We start from the raw sequence: 23,332 nt of genomic DNA on the forward strand, positions 1-23,332 counted from the left end.
ATAGCCAGTGCTTTGAAAAACCCAGAAGTGCTACATAAATGTTAGCAATTATTGTTACTGTTATTATTATTTATTATTATTATTATTTTATCTCTTGTGGGACACTAGTTCTCTTCTACCAGTTGCTGGACTTGAGCCACCACTATCCTCAAAGAGAGGAGTCAAGGTCTTTTTTATGGTAGTCCCAGGGACTATTTTGAGCTCTTTTGTGATGCACACCTTTCCCCCCAGCCAGGTGAACCCAGTCAGGTAGATGAAGAAATTCTTTTTTTTTTTTTAAGCAATCCTGGTTTAAGTAACTTGCTCAAGGTTACATAGCCAGTTATTTCTGGGTGTGGTGCTAAGTATCTGAGCCCGGGATTCGATCCCCAGGTCATCCCGACACTGGGGCCGGTGCTCTTACTTGCTGAGCCACCTGGCCGCCCCTAAGCAATTGGGGTTAAGTAACTTGCTCAAGGTTACACGGCCAGGTGTGATAAAGAAATTCTTAATATTTATAAACTATTTTTTGCCTTCTGCCTCTTGGAGGACCACAAGCTAAACCCTTTTCCCAATTTGCTCCAAAATTCCTTTTAACTCCTATCATATCCCTGGGTCTCTCTATTGTGGGTTCCTTTTAACAACATCCTATGACTCAACTTTAAAAAAACTACAGAGGCACTAGGTGAAAGGAATCTTTCAACTCCATCATGCTCCTGAATGTCTGCAAAAGACTATAAAAGGACCAGGCAGAGTTGGGGGCCTTTGTTCTATAGTCCTGCCTTTGTTATGCATTTCTTCCAGCACCAAAACCTCTGATCTCCCTAAACTATCCCTCATATCCTTTTCTCCTTGTTTAAAGAACTATTTTTACAACTGTTATTGTGTTATATACATTATGGTTACGTCTAGAAGAACCAATTACCACTTAGGCAAATATAACAAGCAACCAAAAGTCAAGGGGTGGCAAGGACCTCAATGTTGATTAAAGCCTGACTGTCCAAAAATGAATTCCCAGTGTGTCAGGTATAATGGCTCCCACAATAATATAAACATAAGCATGAGAGAATATGCTTCCAGTCCAAGAGTACATTCTTTTTAGGACTGGAAGCATATTCTCTCATGCTGATGTTTATATTATTGTAACCCAGGACCCTAAGTTCTATATGCAAGTCTTGACCTTTTTCCACCAAATACTAGTTCCACAATGAACTTACATAGCAAATAGCAAAGAAACACATTTACCCAAATCACAGCAAAATAGAACTTAAAGAAGGTATATATAGGAGAACATATGCCAAATAATAGGATGGAAGAGCTCTCACACTGGGAGTCAGGCATCTCAGCCTCACATCTCACCTAAGTGAAACTCCCTGAAGTCTCCAGAGTAGCAAGCTGAGGGTAGAGACGTGATGGAGACTGCTGGCTCTTCCCATGTCTTCCCAGAGTCTTTTCCTTCAGCAACTTGAACTGGGATTGGCCTCTTCCATCTTTTCTCTCAAAGTAAGAAGCAACTCAGATATGTGAAGAAAATATGAAACTTAACCAGTCCCAAAGCAGGTACTACTGAGAACTGAAGCGTGGCCTCTCATGAGGGAAGAGTGTCCATCTCCACAAATGGGATTTGGGGCAAGGGTTATACTAATTATAACTTTGCCTGGCTCCACCTCCATCCTTGAGGGCCTTGAACTGAAATTGATTTTTCCCTATAGAATATCACAGAGGATGCTTCCCCCTTTCCAACCTACACACTACAAGACTGGACCCACAGCTTGGGAACTATTTGGGTATATCCCATTGGCTGTCAGCCAGTAACAGCAGGTCTCATAAAAGGTAGAATGGGTTTTTGAAGTAGCACTTACTTATACCACCTGCCAATTTTTTTATGGCCCCAGTCTATCAGCAAGTTAAGTGGTAAGGGAAAGCAGAAAAGATAAAGGCACTAATAGGGGTAGAAACAAAAATTCAGCCAGTGTTCTTGCCTGTCTCCTCAAACCAAAATGAGAAACGGATTCTGTTAATATCCCTTTGGAAATCCTTGCCTCGTATCCTGGGAAGAGATTGGGCATGATGGCTAGATTTTCCTCACAGGAAAGAAGGACCTTCATACAGAACAAGCAAATACTGTGTTTCCCCTATAATAAGACCTATCCCGAAAATAAGCCCTCCCCTTACTGTGTAAGATTCCTCTAAAATAAGCCCTCCCCCAAAAATAAGCCCTATTGAGATTGCTATTGTAGTGAAGGTGATCCCCTGCGCTACATGCTACATTACAGTACCCTCTGTATGCACCGTCCCCCCCCGCCCCGGTGAAACGCACGCCGCGCTCCGAGCTGCATCCAATCAGAGCTGCAGCAGTGAGTGCATCATCCTGTTCTTCCCCAGTGATTTGCTGTCAATGTTCATTAAAATAAGCCCTCCCCTGAAAATAAGCCCTCTGGTGTTTTTCTGTCCAAAAAATTTAATAAGACAGTGTCTTATTATCGGGGAAACACGCTATGCCCTGTCTGCTTCCAGTCAATCACATGTGACTTGATGCTGAGGGGGTTTGAGCCTTTGAGGTGACAAGACAAACCTTTTATTGGCCGCTGAGCAGAAAGAATCTATGACTCAGTTAACCTTTTAAAAGGAAGTGACTCCATCCTCCAGGAGCCATTATGTCATTAGGGCTGTATGAGGTGTTCAGGGAGGATTAGCACCTCTGGTGTGAGGACTTCTCTTCTACTCTTGGTGTCCACCAGATTTGCCCAACTCTCACTGTGGCTCCAGAAGCTGCAGCATGCTCAACAGGCATACACTGGATAAAACTGCCTCAGCAGGGGTGGCCAGGTGGCTCAGTGAGTAAGAGCACTGGCCCCAGAGTTGGGATGACCTGGGATCGAATCCAGGCTCAGACACTTAGCACCCACCCAGAAACACCTGGCCGTGTAACCTTGAACAAGTTACTTAACCCCTATTGCTTTAAAATAAATAAATAAAATAAAACTGCCTCAGTAGACAGGCTAAACCAGGCTCAGGGTAGCCAATAGGCCTCAAACCTATCAGTGAGTTAGGGGGATATCTACCCCCAGTGGAACAGGTGAATGAGAACAATCTGTTGCAACAGTCAAGATGATGGTGATACCCGGGATGTGGTGGGTGACCTTGGCATCTTTGATGTCTCATCAAGCTCTAAGAGCTCCACAGCACCTACTTCAGTCACCTTCATTTTGTCTTGCCACTGGATTTTGATGACTTTGGAAGAAATAGTGAGGCTGAAAACTTTGTGCAACTCCGCCTCACTTAAATCCAATTCATGAGCATGTCACTGATACACTTCAAAATAAAGGATGAACAACCACCAAATACTATACAGAATGAATGAGCTTTCCCATTGGAGAGAATCTCAGCTCTCAATTTCCCTCAAATTTCCTGAAGTCTCTAATATAGTAAGCTGGGGATAAGGCCATGATTGACAACAATTTTGTCAATAACTTGGATAAAGGCATAGATGGCAATAGGGAGCTCCCACTTTGGATTTTCTGAAATTAGCCAGATGATCAATTAGGCACTTTGGTAGCAACCTTGAAAAATCTTTGCCCTGACTCCGTCTGTCAAGTGAAATGCACAAATGGATGTGTTATGTTGTCTATTCAAGAGATCCCTACTGCAATGTAGACTGTAAACCATCTATGTCTGCCTGTCCTCTGTGACCCCTGTCCATGTCTATCCATAAGTTCCCCACAGGAGATCCACCCAACATACTGAAGACCTTCCTCACTTTCTCCTTACATCATATGGGCTCTGACCATTGAGGACTCTGATCATGCCTCATTCTTGTCACATGGCCAATCTTTTCTTCCTATCCCACAATTCCTTGATGACATCTTTCATTGCTATTCTTCTTTGGAATGCTTTGGTTATATGCTGAAGTCTACTCACATCCACCATATGCTTTACCAGTGTCCTCTGTGTGATATTGATTTTTAATTCTTTGGAGGTATACCATGTCTCTGGCAGCTAGGTGGTACAGGGGATAGAGCACTGGCCTTGGTGTCAGGAGGACCTGAGTTCAAATCTGTCCTCAGACACTAGCTGTGTGACCCTGAGCAAGTCACTAAACCCTGTTTGCCTCAGCTTCCTCATTTGTAAAAATGAACTGGAGAAGGGAATGCCAAATCACTCCAGTATCCTTGCCAAGAAACCCCCAAATGGGGTCATGGGGAGTCAGATACAATTGAAACAGCTCAACAACAAAAAATACCATGTCTCACTGCCATATAGCAATGAATTCTTCATCCACTTGGTCTTTCCTATTGTAACAGTAATGGGAATTTGAAGATCTTCCCTGCTTTGAAAATAAACTCTACCCTCTAATAGATCGATAGGTCAGATTACTCTGAGTAATTACAGATTACTTCCGGAATGCAATCAGTCCAATGATACACTAAGAGGAGCCTCTGAAAAAAAAAAAAACTATCCACAAGAAATTTCTCTTAGACTTGCACTCCATGCTGAATTTCTTTCATCACTATGGCCAGTACCTTAGGTGGACATACATTTCCCAGTTTTAAGTCTTGACAAATGTTTATTATCAGAGGGTCATTAAAGAGGTTATTATTGTTATATCTTTTAAGGACTCTTAAACCTTTTTTATGTATGGATGCAAAACCCCTTGTTTTAAAAAGCCTATGAGGCAGATTTCTGTTCTACCAAATTAAATGTTGTTGTTTGTAATCAACAAATGGTAAGCAAAATGGATCTTATGTTCTCTATATCTTTCAGTTAAGTATGTACTAAAGTACTACAGTTGCAAGGACAAAGAAATAATGCACTGAATTTCACTTGTGAAAGTCTATTTGTTCCCTGCTAACAACCTTACTGAGAGCTCCATTAGCAACAGATGATTGTCATAGAAGATTTTGTATCAATGGAAGTGTAGGCACATAGTTTAGATATTACTGATATTCTTATGGTCAACTTTTTTCAGTATTATTAAAGTCCAAAGTCTTTTTTCCCATGCCTTTATTAATTTTCCTTTCCTTAGTATACACTTAAGTATACAGACAAAGTGCTGGAACAATAATAACTAGCATATACATGTATTTCTATTTATCTGTATCTATCTGTCTATATACATATAGCATAAAACTTTAAAGTTTGCAAAGCACTTTACAAATGTTCTCATTTTATCTTCACATCAACCCTGGAGAGTAGATATTATTATGTCCATTTGTCAGATGAGGAAATTGAAGCAGCTAGAGGTTAAGTGACTTGTCCAGGGTCACACAGCTAGTAAATATCTGAGACTGGATTTCAAATACTGTCTTCTTGATTCCAGGTCTAATATTGAATCTGTATACTTAAGTGTATCTGAAGGAGTGGAAAACAAAAAAAGCGTGAAAAAAATGACTGGGTCTTACTAATACTGAAAAAAAAAAACTGTCCAAAAGAACACCATAGCTCCTAGTTATTTGAAGCCTGGAATGCAGGAAGCCTTGAATTCAAATTCCACCTTAAATACGAATTAGCTATGTGACCATAAGCAATTTATTTAATTTCTTTCAGCCTCTGTTTTATCCTCTGTAAAATAAGAATAAAAATCCTATCTTTACAGGGTTGTTATGAAGATCAAATAAATATAATATACAGGGCGTCCCAAAAGTCAAGACTTTCAGGATACCTTGTATGTAAAATGCTTCACAAAACCTTAAAGCACAATATAAATGTTAGCTATTATTAGCTGTCATAGCATTTTAATAACTTAAAACTGCACTAAAACTTTCAGAACAGACTATATTTTGTATGTATGTGTATGTACATGGATACACATATGTGTGTGTCCCTCAACACGAGCGCACACATACACAACACACACCAGTATTGCCTCTATTATGGATCTCCTTGAAATATAATTGGTGCAATCCAGCTGCTTTTTTCAACTTTATTCTCTTTAGGGCCATTTGTATCTTCTCTATAGCACATTCAGGACTGTGATGTTAGGGTCCAAGTGTGAAGATTCCATTGTCCTTGAAGAAGGAAAACTGTTTTTAATCCACCTTTCATTTTCATCTTTCGATGTCCTTTGAGATGACTTTGCTTAATTGGATGCATTGCTAAGATTTATTTAAACTGGTTTTACTTTCTGCTGCTTCTTTTTGGCTGATACTGATCATTCTGACCCATCGTCTCTCTTCCTAAGATTTTACAATTTTATATTTAGTGTTGCCCTGGCTGCTATCTATCTCCTTTGTTGTGGCAATTAATTTTCAGTGGCTAAATTTCTGGAAAAATTATTATACTTGGTGTAATTTCTGTCATCCACTTCCCATTTTTTCATTGCTTGTTTAAATTCTTCAGGGTTAAATTGTTACAATTTTAAGTCTTATCTTTTTCTTGCTTTTTTTTTTTTTACCAATTCTGATCTTAGTTCTAATGATTGATCATCTGACAGTTATAATGACTGACAGTATAACACCTGCCACAATAATCTTCCCAAGCTGGGAGACTATTTGTTTCCCTCCAGAGGAATGGGACAAGGCTCTGGAGAACGTTCAGAATAGGGCAACCAGGATGCTTTAATGGACTTGAGTTCCTGGCAAATGAGAACTGATTAAAAGAACTGGTCCAAGAAAATGTTTACTCTGGAGAAGAGGAGATTCAGGGGCAAAAATGATGTTGTTTTCAAGAATGGGAAGAGTTTTCACAGGGAAGAGGAATTAAGACTTGTCCTGCTTAGCACTGGAAAATAAAAGTTGAAATGATGGGTGGACTTCACAAAAATCCAAATCTTGGACTTATTGGCCTAATTTATCTTCCTACCAGTCACCTCCCCCTGGTGGCAGACCCTCTCATTGGAGGTTTACAAACAATAGCCAAGTGGTCTCTTGGTGTGTTGTAGTGAGAATTCTTTTTTTGGTGTGAGTTAGACTAGATGGCGAGTGAAATCTCTTCTGACTCTGAAATCCAGTGATTCTATGCAGAGAAAACAGATCTCTCATAAGAGGCCAGCAGAGATATGGACCTTAGGGGCCTATATTCTTGAGAAGGAATATGTCATGTCACTTCAAAGGAATTGGTCTTGTTCTGAGGGTAGAAACAGGAGCAGTAGTAAGTTTCATTAAGTTTCAGCTTAATGACAGGAAGAACTTCCTAAAAATTACTGCTGTTCAAAAGTGAAATGGCCACCTGCTAGAGTCCCCTCCTAGTACATCTTCAAGCCAAAGCTAAAAGACAGCTTGTTGGGCATGCTATTATGGGAGTCCTTTCATTAACAGATTGGACTAGGTGACCACTTAGATTCTTTGAGGAAGTAAGAGATAAAATGACCTGATGGTGGGCATTGAATTAACAATGAGGATTGCAGCTACTGAAAAATGACTGGAACACACATTTTGAGATCATTCAGGGCCTTTTCTCAGGTTCACTGAAACAATCTAACAAATCACAGGTTCCTGACCTCTCTCACCCAAGATCTGGAGGAACCCCGGTCCAACCAAACAAATGCTAGATGGTCACCCTGAGTGTTAAGTCAGATTCTGGTCTCATCTTTGGATGTTTCATCCTGGAAAAAAGGACACTATCACCCCCATATTGGCAGGGCAGGACTCTCATTAATGTCCACAATGTAGAATGTTAAAAAGGACTGAGTGATTAGACACCAGTGGGTTTCTTCTCTGATGAGGCAACTTCTAGAATGTATCCATCCTCCTTCCTGGATGACATCACCACCTGTCTACCAACAATGTGGCTTAACTCCTTTAGCCAACAGCAGAAATTGATGACTGTCACTAAGAAGACTGGAGAGCTCTGTTTCAACAAGTGTGAATTCTTACTCTTGGTAGGTATAGATTTCCCCCTACAATGTGCCAAAGATAGTGAATCTACTAATACCCCTGGCATATTTTCTTTATTTTGGCTTTTGTTAGGAATTCCTCTGTTGCATGATTTTATATTTATGAAGGCGTGTAGCTTATGGAAGAAATAATGCAGTGTACCTGAAACAATGCTGAGTGGCTTTATCAATGTATTTCATTAGTCAATGAATAGACTGATGAAAGCTGCTTAGACTGGGTCTCTTCCTCAGAGGGAAATGGGGTCATGTAGACCCCCTTTCAATCAATCAATCAATCAAAAGGCACTTACTGGCAATTATGTGTGCTAGGTTCTAAAGATACAAAGGCAAAAATGAAACAGTAACAGCCCTCAAGAAGCTTATATTCTCTTAGGGGCAACAGAAATATTAAATAAACTGGATGGATGGATGAACAAATGAACAGGCAAATAAAATAAATGAACAGGCAAGAAAATAAATATACATATATACATACATATATGTATATATGTGTATATTTGTATATACATGTATATATGTGTGTATCAAGGTAAACTAAGAAGAATATCAGTAACTGGAGAGATCAGAAAAGGCTTCATGTAGAAAGTGGTTCTGGAACAGAGTTATGAAGGAAATAAGGGCCTTGAATTTAAGCCAAATGAGAAGTGACTGAAAGAATTGATTCAAGGGAATTTTTGCCCTATAGAAGAGAAGATTCAGGGGTAAATGTGATCATTGTTTTCAAGAATAGGAAGGACTTCATGTGGAAGAGGAAGTAGCCTTGTCCTGTTTGGAACTAGAAAACAAATACTCATCATTGGTGTAATAGGAAGTGCCCTTCTATATTTATACAAAGCTGTCTGGTTCCCTTCATCCTCCTAAATAGAAATGTGATACCTTGGGTCACTCCGAATCAATCTGCATTTCTGGGCAGAGCTGACTTCCTGGGCTATGGTTACATGTGAGGTATCATTTACCAGGACTGAAACAAAATGGAGAGTCAGGGAGACAGTGAAATGGAAGAATATGGCTCATTATGTCCTTGTCACCTTGTGAGTGTTCCACTGGTGCTTTGTATGCTAGCAATAAATTTTATAATTAGATTGGATGAGTCTGTGGTTATATCTCTGTTCCTTGAAATCCTGAGCAATACCAACACAGGAGATACCTGGGATGTTGTAACCTCCCAAGATTTGTTAACACCTGATATCCTCTACACTCTTGGTGATTTATATGGGTACAAGTGATCCAAATGATGTTACGAGAAAACATTACTGAGGATTATAAAGTCTTAACTTTCATTTTTTTTTTAATTTTGAGCTCTAAATTCTCTCCCTCACTCTTGCCCCTCCCCTGCCCACTGAGAAGGCTAGCAATGACATCAATTATACATGTGAAGTAATGCAAAACAAATTTCCATATTAGCCATGTTGTAAAAACCAATAAATAGCAAGAAACATAAAGTACGACAGGTATTGTATTTTGTCAAAAGTTTTCTTATCTATTGAGATCACCATATGATTTTTGTTTTTGTTATTGATATGGTCTATTATGCTGATAGTTTTTCTAATACTGAACTAGCCCAGCATTCCTAATATAAATCCCACCTGGTCATAGTATATGATTTGTGTGACATATTGCTGTAATCTCCTTGCTAGTATTTTATTTAAAGTTTTTGCATCAATATTCATTAGGGGGCTTATAGGTTTCTGTGTTTTTGCTCTTCCTGGTTTAGGTATCAAAACCAATTTGTTTTATGAAAGGAATTTGATAGGAAATATAAAGCTGCTAAGCAAAAAACTGAAGAATTTAGAGCACATGTGGTATTTCCATCAATCTTGAAGACAGGAGATTTAAGAGAGGCAGGGAGACCTGCTAAGTGAGTAGTTAGCTAGCTAAGATGATGGGCTATGGCTTGGAATTAATCATAATAAACTTTTGGTCAAAGATGGACGACTAACAAAAGCATACAGCATTTGCCTACAGTTTCATGAATGTGACCAAGAAAGTTTTGAACCAAAAATGAAGGAAGAAGAAAATGGCTCATGCATCTACCATACCAGACACTACAGAGAGTGTTACGCATGACATAGGAAGAATAGAAGGGAGTACCAGCAATTCATAGGAGATACTATTTTAGGAGAGAGCCTCCAATAAAACCTATGGCCTCAAGTAAAAAAGGTGATCCAAAATTCTTAGTGCAGTTTTTAGCTTAAATATGTATACAATACATAAGTGAACTTAAGACCCTAACACAAGGAGTCAAATTTAATCAAATAAGTTAACAACAAAATCTGATAGAATGGGGCCCATGGCTTGAATGTGGCTCTCTAAGTGTCTTCCTTACTCAAATGGAACAGAATAAATATAAGGAGTGGTGAAGTATAATAATAAGTTAATAATAACAAATTCTTGTGAGAAAATGCAAGTGCCAGAGAGAAAGATGTTATGGAGAGCATTTGAGTGGTGATCAACAAATAAAGAAAAAGTAATATTACAGAAGTATACTACAGGCCAGAAGGAGGAAATAGAAGAGGAAAATAGGGGGAGAAATCTTAATCAAACAAGGGATAAAGGAAATCAGAAAAAAATAGATAATTTTAATTACATGAAATTCAAAAGCTTTTGCACTAAAATGGATGATTCTGATTACATTAAACTGAAAAGGTTTTGCACAAACAAAACCAATGCAACCAAGATTAAAAAGGAGGCAGAAAGCTGGGGAACAATTTTTACAGCCAGTGTCTCTAATAAAGGTCTCATTTCTAAAATATATAGAGAACTGAGTTGAATTTATGAGACTATAAGTCATACCCCAATTGATAAATGGTCAAAGGATATGAACAGGCAGTTTTTTTTTCAGAGGAAGAAATAAAAGCCATCTATAGTCATATAAAAATGCTCCCAATAGCCACTGATTAGAGAACTATAAGTCAAAACAACATCACACCTATCAGATTGGCTAACATGACAAAATGGGAAAATTATAAATGTTGAAGATGTGGGAAAATTGGAACATTGATGCATTGTTGGTGAACTGATCCAATCATTCTGGAGAGCAATTTGGAAGTATGTCCAAAGGGCTATAAAACTGTGCATACCTAGGGGTGGCTAGGTGGCACAGTAAATAGAGCACCAGCCCTGGAGTCAGGAGGACCTGAGTTCAAATTCGGCCTCAGACACTTGACACACTTGTTAGCTGTGTGACCTTGGGTAAGTCACTGAACCCCAATTGCCTTGCCTTCCCGCCTCAAAAAACAAAACATAAGGGGTGGCCAGGTAGCACAGCGAGTAAGAGCACCGGCTCCAGTGTTGAGAAGCCCTGGAGATCAAATCCCGGGCTCAGACACTTAGCACCCACCCAGAAACACCTGGCCGTGTAACCTTGAGCAAGTTACTTAACCCCAATTGCTTAGGGGCGGCCAGGTGGCTCAGCGAGTAAGAGCACCGGCTCCAGTGTCGGGATGACCTGGATCAAATCCGGGCTCAGATACTCAGCACCACAACCAGACATAATAACTGGCCGTGTAACCTTGAGCAAGTTACTTAACCTCAATTGCTTATTAAAAAGAAAAAACATAAGACAAGACAAAACCAAACCAAACAAAAACTGTGTATACCCTTTGATCCAGCAATACCACTTCTAGGTCTGTAACCCAAAGAGATCATAAAAATGGGAAAAGTACCGACATGTACAAAAATATTTATAGCATCTCTTTTTGTGGTGGCCAAGAGCTGGAAATAGAAGGGATGCCCATCAGCTGGGGAATGGCTAGACAAGTTTTGCTGTATGAATGTAATGGAATACAATTATGCTATAAGAAACGAAGAGCCGGGACAGCTAGGTGGTGCAGTGAATAGAGCACCTGCCCTGGAGTCAGGAGGACCTGAGTTCAAATCTGGCCTCAGACACTTAACACAGTTACTAGCTGTGTGACCTTGGGCAAGTCACTTAACCCCAATTGCCCTCCCAAAAAAAAAAGAAATGATGAGCAGGCAGACCTCAGAAAAACCTGGAAAGACTTATATGAACTGATGCTGAGTGAAGTGAGTAAAACCAGGAGAGCACTGTACACAGTAACAGTCACAATGTTAGATGACTGACTTTGATAGGCTTAGCTCTTCTCAGGAATGCAAGGATCTAAGACAACTCCCATAGACTCACACTGGAAAATGCTATACACATCCAGAGAAAGAATTTTGGAGGCTGAATGCAGATGGAAGCATACTATTTACTCTCTCTTTTCTTTTGTTGTTTTGTTTCTTCTTTCTTGTGGTTCCTCCCATTAGTATTATTTCTTCTTTGCATCATGACTAATCTGAAAATATGTTTAATATGAATGCATAAGTAGAGTCTTTATCAGATTACATGCCATCTTGGGGAGGGAGGAAGAGGAGGAGGAGAAAATTTAAAATTCAAAATCTTATGGAAGTTAATGCTGAAAACTAAAAATAAATTAATTATAAAGAGATTAAATTTTTAAGACATAACACGACGCCCCGGCAGCGGCCTGGACTGAATCAGCTGTGTCACGACCTGAGATGGAGGCGACCCTGGAGCAGCACCTTGAGGACAAGATGAAGAACCCATCCATTGTCGGCGTCCTGTTCACGGACTCGCAGGTTTGCTGCCGTGGCACCCTGTCAGATGAACATGCTGGGGTGATATCTGTCCTAGCCCAGCAAGCAGCTAAACTAACCTCTGACCCAACAGATATTCCTGTGGTCTGTCTAGAGTCAGACAACGGGAATATAATGATCCAGAAACATGATGGCATCCCCGTGGCAGTGCACAAAATGGCATCTTGACCTCTCAGACCTAGTCTTCAAACAATTGTAGAACTCAAACCAATCTTTCCATCTTATTTCTCTTATCCTGCTCTACTTTTAAGTACCAGTATTTAGGTCAGCCATTAAATGTAATACTTGCTTCTTTCCTGTTTATTATTTTAAAGTTGCCTTTGATAAGCATTTAGTGAGAAAGGGTAATAAGGTTTTAAGGCACCTGTCAAAATCAAGTTGTTCTGTATTGCTGGACTTTGGGTATGGTCAATAAACATAGCTGGAGAAAAGCACTGAGCTTTTCCTAGATTGTAAAAATTTTTTAAAAAGAAAAAAAGCTTTTGCACTAACAAAGTCAACACAAAAAAAATAAGGATAAGAAGGGAAGCAATTATTTAGGAAAAATATTTGCAACAAATATCTCTGATAAAGATCTGATATTCAAGTTTTACAGGGAACTAACAAATATGTAACAACAAAAACCATTCTTCAATGAATAAGTGATCAAAACACAGTGTTTTGCACAATACTTTAATAGCTTTTCCATTCATTCAAAGGATATGAACAAACAATTCTGAAGGAATAATTAAAAACTATCAATAACCAAATAAAATATTACTCCAAAAATTAAGAGAAATAAAAATCTAAACTCTGAAGTTTTAAAAACAAAAAATTGACAAAATGACCAAAAACAGAAAATAATGTAGAAGTCGTAAAAATATAGACACACCAATGCACTGTTGTTGAAGTTTCTGGAAAGCAATTTAAAATTAAACCAATTAGGTTATGAAAATGTCTATGGTCTTTAATCCAAATATCCGACTGCTAGGTATAAATGCCCAAAGAAGTTTAAAAAAAGAAAGGTGCCACAATCAACAAAATATTCCTATCATTTTTTGTAATAGCAAAGAAATGGAAACAAAGTAGATACCGATCAACCAGGGAAAGGCTAAACAAAATGTGGCACATGAAGGTAATGGAATACTATTTCACCATGAAAAACAATGAATATAAATTATACATGTGGACATGGGGACACTCTCCTAGATCTTGGAAAATGAAAGTGATGTAAAAACAAAATATATCAAGAAATTTTTTTAAAAGAAAAATAAGATCCAGTCCCAGAACGAGAGAGAGTAGTTTTTATTGTTGGATGACTGAGTGAGGTGCCCTGGCTAGGGGTAATTTCTCAAAGGGTAAGGGAGGAGGTCTTTGCTGGGTAGCTATCAGAAATTAAAGATGGGACCCTGAAGAGGAGAGATGAGACTGTACCTCCCTCCCTTCTTTGAAGGATAGGGGTTTGGGACTATGAATGTGGAACACTGTGTGTAACGTTGGACTTGGTGTTAATTGAGTTGAGTTGATTTTTTTCCTCTTCCTTTTTATTCTTTGTTCTAAGGGATGGCTTTTTGAGTGAAGGGCAGGAGACGGAAGGTAAAATACTGAGAAATGAAGATAATGTAAGTACAAAAGACTATCAATATAAATTATTTTTTTTTAATTAATGGTAGAAAAAATTTTAAGTTAAAGATGAAGTTCCAAGCCACTTATGGTACTCCCATGACAAGTGCAGTATAGCTACTTCCATACTGAATTTCTAACAGAGAGGAGAGTCTTGAATAACGTATGTAAATTAATTTCGCCCACATGGGCAATGCTGATGGACATGTTTAGAAAAGGCCGGGTCCAACTAGGTGGGCCTTCATTGATTTTTTAGTGTTGAGGTGGGGTCAAGGAGAGTCCAGAGGAAAACCACACACACTGACTCAACTGTCAGAGCTGAATGGAGACTCTCAGGAGGGTCTTGACTGGAACCCACTGATCTCACAGCATCACAGGATCTCAGAGTTGGAAAGCACCTCAAAGAATACCTAGTCCAGGAGTTCTTAACCTAGGGTCTATAAACTTTTTATATAATTATATTTCAATATAATTAGTTTTCTTTGTGATCTTATGCTTTTTATGTGCTTGAAAATATTAGAGGTCCATAGACTTCACCAGACTGTATTGAAGGAATCCATGAAACAAAAAGGGTGAAGAAATATTGATCTACAAATGAGCTGACTTTTTTTTTTCCTCTCTAAAAACACTATTTGCTCTCTGGGATGGCTCTCTGGGAGGGGAGGGAAGACTACAGGGGATATTATAGTGATATAAGAAACAGAAAATATATATTTTTAATTATTTAAAAAAGAAAAAGCTCATGCACAAAGATGGGCAGGAAAAAAGCAGGAACTCACCTGAGTTCTTCCAAATTCCCTTCCAAACAAATGACCCTTGCAAGGCAGCAACAGGTCTTGGGAGCAACTGAATCAGCAGCAGCAGCTTGGGGAATTCTCAGACCACAGATGGTGAGGAGGTAAAATGACTGGTGAGAAGGAGATTACAAAGAACCTTTGCTAGCACTGTGCAGGCCTCTGTTGCACTGCCCATTGAAGAATCAAGATCAGGGTTCTGGGTTGCAGTCCCAGAGGAGCACCAGCACGCCAGAGCTTGTAGCCACAGGAGAGCAGGAACCTGGTCATGGTCCCGGGGTAGAAAAGAGTACTTGTGTTCACTCACAGATTGGAGTACAGGCCAGGATAGCAGGAACCCAATCATGGTCCTGGGTAGAAAAGAGTACTTGTGCTCACTCACAGATTGGAGCACAGGCCAGGAGAGCAGTAAACACCTCCTTTAGATCATACCACCTTAGAAGAACTGAAAACTTACAGACCCACAGAATTCATTTTGAAAACAGCTACACAAAAAAATCTGAAGCTTGGGACAGTGGCCCCTCCACCCTGGGAGTAGAGTCCAACTTTAACATAAAGTTAAAAATCAAGAAATGGGCTGGAAAAATGTTGTCATTTTTTATTCATGCCTGACTCTTCATGACCCCATTTGGGAAAGATCCTGGAGTGGTTTGCCATTTCCTTTTCCAGATCATTTTACAGATGAAGAAACTGAGACAAACGGGGTTAAGTGACTTGCCCAGGGTCACACAGCTAAATATCTGGGACCAGGAATATAAGTCTTCCTGACTTCAGGCCCAGCATTCTTTACACTGTACCATCCAACTACTCCACTGGAAAAATGAGAAGAAAAAAAAAACCTGACCATAGAAAGTTAGTGTGGTGAGTATCAAGACACAAACTCAGAAGAAGACAACAAAGTCAAAACTACTACTTCAAAAGCCTCAAAGAAAAAAATATGAACTGGTCTCAGGCTTAAAAAGAATTCCTAGAAGACCTCAAAAAGGATTTTAAAAATTAAATGAGAGGTAGAGGAAAAATTAGTAAAAGAAATAAAAGCTATACAAGAAAATCTTAAAAAACAATCAACACGGGGCAGCCAGGTAGCAAAGCGAGTAAGAGCACCGGCTCCAGTGTTGAGAACACCTGAAGATCGAATCCCGGGCTCAGACACTTAGCACCCACCCAGAAACACCTGGCCGTGTAACCTTGAGCAAGTTACTTAACCCCAATTGCTTAGGGGCGGCCAGGTGGCTCAGCGAGTAAGAGCATCGGCTCCAGTGTCGGGATGACCTGGATCAAATCCGGGCTCAGATACTCAGCACCACACCCAGAAATAATAACTGGCCGTGTAACCTTGAGCAAGTTACTTAACCCCAATTGCTTTAAAAAAAAAAAAAACAATCAACACTTGGTAAAGGAAGCACAAAAAAATATTAAAGAAAATAACACCTTAAAAAATAGAATAAGCCAAATGGTAAAAGAGGCACAGAAATTTACTGAAGAGAATATCACCTAAAAAAAATAGAATTGAGGTGGCTCAGCAAGTAAGAGCACCGGCTTCAGCATCAGGATGAAATCCGGGCTCCAACACTTAGCACCACACCCAGAAATAACTGGCCGTGTAACCTTGAGCAAGTTACTTAACCCTGATTGCTCATTAAAAAAAAAAAAATAGAATTGGCTACATGGAAAAAAGATGCACAAAAATTCACTGAAGAAAAGAACTCCTTAAAAAGTAGAATTGGTCAGAGCAGCTAGGTGGCACAGTGAATAGAGCACCAGCCCTGGAGTCAGGAAGACCTGAGTTCAAATCCACCCTCAGACACTTAAAACACACACACAAACTATCTGTGTGACCTTGGGCAAGTCATTTGACCCCAATTGCCCTGCCTTCCCCCCTCCAAAAAGCAAAAAGAAAAAAAAAAGGATTGGTACAAAAGCTCACTGAAGTAAATATTTCCTTTAAAATTAAAATGTGGCAGGTGGAAACTAATGATTCCATGAGGTACTAAGAAACAAGAAGACAAAATGAAAAGAGTAAAAAAAAATAAGAAAAATGTGAAATATGTCATTGGAAAAACAACTGACCTGGAAAATAGATTGAGAAGACTTAATTTAAGATGACTGGACTACTGGAAAGCCATGATCAAAAAAAGAGCCTGGATATCATCTTTCAAGAAATTATCAAGTAAAACTACCATGATGTTCTAAAACCAGAGGATAAAATAAAAATTGAAATAGCCAGAGAGTAAAATAATAATTGAAAGAAACCACTGATCACCTCCTGAAAGAGATCCCAAAATGAAAACTCCCAGAAATATTATAGCCAAATTCCAGAGCAACGAGGTCAAGGAGAAAATACTGCAAAAAGCCAGAAAGAAACAATTCAAATATTACAGATCCACAGCCAGGATAACACAAGATTTAGCAGCTTCTACATTAAAGGATCAGAGGGCTTAGGACATGATATTCTGGAGGACAAGAGTTTGGATTACAACTGAGAATCACCAACCTAGCAAAACTGAGTGTAAACTTTCAGGGGAAAAAAATGGATATTTGAGTAAATAAAAAACTTTTAACTATTCCTGATAAAAAAAAAGACCAGACTGAACAGAAAATTTGACTTCCAAATATAATACTCGAGAGAAACATAAAAAAGGTAAATAAGAAAGAGAAATCATAAGGTATTCAATAAGGTTAAACTTAACATTCCTACATGGGAAGATGATACTTGTAACTCTTAAGAGCTTTATTATTATTAGGCAATTTTCTCTGATAAAGATTTAATTTCTCAAATATAGAGAGAAATGAGTCAAATTTATGAAAATAAGAGCCATTCCTGGGGGCAACGAGGTGGCACAGTGGATAAAGCACTGGCCCTAGAGTCAGGAAGACTTGAGTTCAAATTGGGCCTCGGACACTTACTAGCTGTGTGACCTTGAACATGCCACTTAACCCTGATTGCCTATAAATAAATTTTTTAAAAGAGCCATTCCTCAATTGTTAAACTGTCAAAGAACATGAACAAGCAGTTTTCAGATAAAGAAATCAAAGCTATACATCATCACATAAAAAATATTCTAAATCACTATTGATTATAGAAATATAAATTAAAATTACTCTGAGGTGCCATCTCAAACCTATTGGATGGGCTAATATGACAGAAAAGGAAAATGATAAGTGTTGGAGGAGATTAGGGAAAATTGAGACACAAATACATTGCTGATGGAGTGGTGAACTGATCCAACCATTCTGGATAGCAATTTGGACCTATGCCCAAAGATTTATAAAACTTTGCATACCCTTTAACCCAGACTTACTACTAGGTCTATATCCCAAAGAGATTTTTTTAAGGGAAGGAAAAGGACCTAGGTATACAAAAATATTCCTAGCAGCTCTTTTTGTGGTGGCAAAAAATTGGAGATTGATGGGATGCCCATCAATTGGAGAATGGCCAAACAAGTCATGGTGTATGGTTGTGATAAATTACTACTGTGCTTTAAGAAATGGTGAGCGGGATGCTCTCAGAAAAAAACCAGGAAGACTTACAAGAGCTGATGCAAGGTGAAATGAGCAGAACCAAGAGAACATTGTACACAGCAATAGCAATATTGTATGATGATCAACTCTGAATGAGTTAGCTATTCTCAGCAATACAATGACCCAAGACAATTCCAAGGACTAATAATGAAAAAATGCTATCCATCTCCAGAGAAATAACTGATGGAATATGAATGCAGATGGAAGTATACTTTAAAAAAAACAACTTTATCTTTTTTGGAGGTTTTTTTTTTGGTCTGTTTGCTTTCACAATGTGTCTCATATGGAAATACGCTTTGCATGACTACACATGCACAACCTATATTAAATTGCTTACCTTCTCAATGAAGATGGAGGGGAGGGAGGGAAAAGAAAATCTGCAACTCAAAAATTTTAAAAACAAGTGTTAAAATTGTTTTTACACGTAAAAGGGAATTTTTTTTTCAATAACAAAAAGAAATACTAGTCCAAACCACAGCCAAGGAATAATAATAATAACAGTTAACATTTATACATGGTTTTAAGGTTTCCAAAGTAGTTTATAAGTATTATCTCATTTTACTGTCACAATAACCCTGGGGGGGGTTAGATGTTATTATTATTCCCATTTTACAGATAAGAAAACTAAGGTAGGGCTGAGTTTAAGTCACCTGCCCAGTGGTCACACAGCTAGTAAATGTCTGAGACAGAACTTGAACTCAAATCTCAAATCTTCCTGATTCTGGAATGACCTCTATGACATCCTCAGCAAATCAATCAGTCTTTGAAAACCTTTCATAAGAGGGAAACAAATATCTCTTGAGTCAGCCTATTCAACTTTTGATCCTGCTCTGAAATTTGTCCTTGAACCAAGCATACTGCTTCTAGTTCTGTCTTCTGGGAACACGGAGAACAAATATAATCCCTCTTCCATTTTAATAGTCCTTCAAATACTTGAAGACATCCCTCTCCTTTCTTCCCCTCTCCCAAGTATTTTCTTCTCTATCTAGGATATATATGGCTAGTTCTTTCAACTAATCCTCATATGGCATGATCTCAATGTGCTTCAATATGCAAGGGCAGGTATCTTACTCTGGTTGTATTCCATTTTGTTAATATCCTTTCTAAGGTGTGGTACCTAGAACTGAATGCAAGACTGTCTCCAGTTACCAGAGAGGGAAGAAGCACCAATATCTGGCTTTTTCTAAGTAGGGGCAGGAGTGGAGGGCTTGCTCCTCAGAATCTTATCTGGTCAGATCACAAGAACTCCCTTCCAATAAGTGAAACCCAAAGCAAAATATTAAACCCTCAGAGTATATATACCCTTTTTGGAGCCAGAGGGCATCACAATCCTCCTGACTCCATGTCTAGTAAGAAATTAACAAAAGGTGTGAAAGCCTTCCTACAAGCAAGCCTCCCCCAAACAAGCTTCCCTTAATGGGCTCCACCTGAGTCCTGTTAATGGGCTAGGAAGATCTTATACCCCATTAACATAGAGATCTCTAACTCCTTCCTTTCTGGTTTGTCCACAACTATAATCAAAGAGACTTTGTAGATGTTTTCCTATAACCAAAGTAAACTATATCTTTAATTTATTTTTATCTACACCAATCTAGTAATCCTATCCAAAAAAAAAAAAAAGAAAGAAACACTTAGTCTGCCATGACCTGTTCTTGACAAAGCTGGACTGGCTCTCTGCAATTGGCACTTCCTTCTTTTTTAAATGTTTGTTTACCATCCCTTTAATAATACCTTCTAGAATTGTGCTAGAAACTGGAATCAAGTTTACTGACTTGTAATTTGCAGACTCCATTCACTTCCCTTTCTGAAAATGGGAACAAAATATCTCCATTCTCCAGTCTTACCCTTCTCTATGATCATGCAGAAATTGTCTTAGAAATAACATTTACCAATTCTCTTAAGTAACCAAAAATGCAGTTTGTCTGTACCTCACAACCGGAACTCACTGAAGGCAGCTAGCTGGCCTTATCCCCGACAAGCATCTCTTCTATTTCTCCCATCCTTAATCCTTATTCCACTATGGTTTTTCCTCTAGTTTCTGGATTTCCTCACACAAGTACCATTTGAAGGCTGTCATTGAGGAAATTCTTTTACAGGAGAGAATGGGTCTAGATAGCCTCTGAGGTCACTTTTAACTCTTGGATTTTGAGATTCTCTAAATTTATCCTCACTACCATCTATTTTCTTCCTTTTGAATAAGGTATAGCTTTCTATAACCATGTTTCAGTCATAAATTCAACAAATCTCAGGAATTCGTATAAGGTAAAATTTACCTTGTTGCATTTAGCTATCTAGTAGACCCTACCTATAACCCATTAACTTGTGTATAAACCTCTATGCCTATGAGTTTTATTGTTGGCTCTATTCTTGATAGTTCCCCCTGTGAATTACAAAATCTTTCTTCTGATATTCTTTTTCCTATATTGTACCTGCTACTCTCTATGGTGTCTGGTTTGGCAGATAAAAGAGGGAAATTTTTGTTCTTCCCCCTCTACTTTTTTTTTAAGCAATTGGGGTTAAGTAACTTGCTCAAGGTTACACAGCCAGTTATTTTGCATGGGTGCCAAGTATCTGAGGCCAGAACTGATCCCAGAATTGTTGGGTCTCCCAACACCAGGGCCAGCGCTCTTACTCACTGCGCTACTTGGCTGCCCCTTCCCGCTCTACTTTTGATATAAAGGCTTCTTCATTAGCCTGTCAAGACTACAAGTAAATATATTTTAGCAGACCTCATTTTGTATATTTATATACAATCCTATATTTTATTCCACAGTCCAGAAATTCAAATCCTATCTTCATAAACCATCCTTTTAACCATTTCCAAAATTATCCTTTGTCTTCAGAAACCCCAATCAACAGCAATGAAGAAAACCCTACCTTTCCTTGTAAGATCTTCACTTTCTTCCCTAGGACTTCATAATCCCTAGTGATGCTTTCTATGTTCTTGCTGGCTATATAATTTTACCCATAGGGAGTACCAGAAATGAGTGAGTAGTAGTCTCTAAACTTCATGCATCTTCAAATGCTCTCAGTTTTGTCCTATATTCGTGCCGCAAGAATGACTTTTCTACTGTTCATATCATACAGACATGTGCCTCAGGACCTCTTAGCAGGGAGTTTATCCAATCACTACTTCTCCTCTTCCTTTGACCAGTATTGAATGACCTATAATCATGTGTGGATTCACAGAGATAAGAATCTGCTTCAGAAGGATCAGTTTCATCCTTTAAGTTAGTGATTCTAAAAGTATATCTAACCACAGACTCCTAGTGATCCCCAAGACCCCTTCAGGGTGTCCAGGAGGTCAAAACTATTTTCACATTATTCACCTATTAAAATATTCCTCCTTTTTCCAACTACATATCTGGGTAAGGTCAGTTTCCTTCATATAGTTTGACCAAAATGGCATATTGAAGCCAATTAAATGTAGAAGCAAATATGAGAATCTGGTTATCTTCTATTAAGCCAAACATTAAATAGGTTTACAAAAATATGTAAAACAATATCATTCTTCTAAGGTTTTGGGGGGTTTTTTTGCTTTGAAAAAATACAGTTACTTTTCATAAAATATTTATGTTAACATGTAGTGGGTTTATTATGATTTTAAATGAGTTAAATATTTTAAAACACTTCTGTTTTAGTGTCTAATACAATAGGTATAACTCATATAAACAAAAGCTCTTTGGGGTTCTTAATAATTTTTAACACCTTGTAAAGGGATCCCAAGACCAAAAAAGGTAAGAACCACTGCTCTAAGAGATCCCTCCCTATGTCACAGCTCCAGTGGTTCAAGGATCCTCCTTCACCTCTTCCTGAATTCACTATCATCTCTTTCTATCATCAAACTTTGTAAACTCAGGCTGATTCCTCTCTTCCCCTTCAGATTTTTTTCCCCTTAGTTTTCTTCTTAGAGTGCTCTGAAGGAATACATCATTCTCCCTGATAAACCTGAAAAGCAGAGACGTGTCTGGCAAGCCTTTTTTAATTTCTTCTTTAAGGGGAAGACCAAGTTGTCCTTTGTGCATGTATAGCTATTATTTTAAAAAGAGTTAAAAAAAACCTCTATAAGGGAAATAAGATCTAGGATGTAAAATGAGTAGCTAAGAACCCAGAAATTCAAGATAGAGGGTTGGGCAAAGGAAAACCAATCAAAAAACAAATGGCTAGTGGGCATATACAAGGTCAGAAAGTCAAGGAGGGAATGAAAGACCATATATATAAAATATTCATAGTAGGACTCTTTGTGGTAGCAAAAAACTGGAAACAAAGTGGGTGCCTATCGATTGGGAAATAGCTGAATAAATTATGGTATGTGAATGTAATGGAATATTATTTCACCATAAGAAACAACTAAGAGAAATTTAGAAGGTCAAAGGAACCCCAAAACCGGAATGGTGTAATAACACTGAAAGGCAAATGTCCTCAAATTAATGCAATGAACAATTTCGGTTCTAGAGAACAAAGGATGAAAAGTGTATTTTCCTCAAGAGGACTCTGGATATCAAATGTTACACACAGTCTCAGATGTGGCTGCTTTGTGTTTTGGATCTTTTTTTCTTTTTAAAATCTTTGTTAGGAGGAAAAACTCACTGAGAAGCACCATGGGATAGTGACTACAGAGAGCTGGCCTCAGGGTCAGGAAGACCTTGTATCCGGAAGGTTTCACATCATACCTCTGACACCTAAGAGATGTTTGACACTGGATAAACACTTAACCTCTTAGTGCCCAAGGAACTCTCTAAGACATAATCTGTGCTGGTAGAGTGACTTTCCTTACCAGCAAGGTCCCTAAACTAGTGAAATCATAGGTACAGTCCCCTACTCTCCCAATAAGAAGAATCCTCACTGTGAAGGTGAGAAATGTGTATAATGAATATAGAATCAAAAGGCAACAATAAAACATATATGTGTCTCTACATCATAGTTTCACTGCATAGTATATGTATGTATATATAGCCCAGAGCTATGCTACATCATTAGA

General features: G+C 38.5%; 1 pseudogene; it reads left to right on the plus strand.

The window, feature by feature from the left end:
* Nucleotides 1–12,334: 12,334 nt before the first annotated feature.
* Nucleotides 12,335–12,892, plus strand: LOC138162180 (ragulator complex protein LAMTOR5 pseudogene; annotated as a pseudogene).
* Nucleotides 12,893–23,332: the final 10,440 nt, after the last annotated feature.

This window comes from Petaurus breviceps, unplaced genomic scaffold (genome assembly GCF_028583685.1).
Source record: "Petaurus breviceps papuanus isolate PSGF00001 unplaced genomic scaffold, PetGlider_PUasm1.0 186, whole genome shotgun sequence".
NCBI lineage: Eukaryota > Metazoa > Chordata > Mammalia > Diprotodontia > Petauridae > Petaurus > Petaurus breviceps.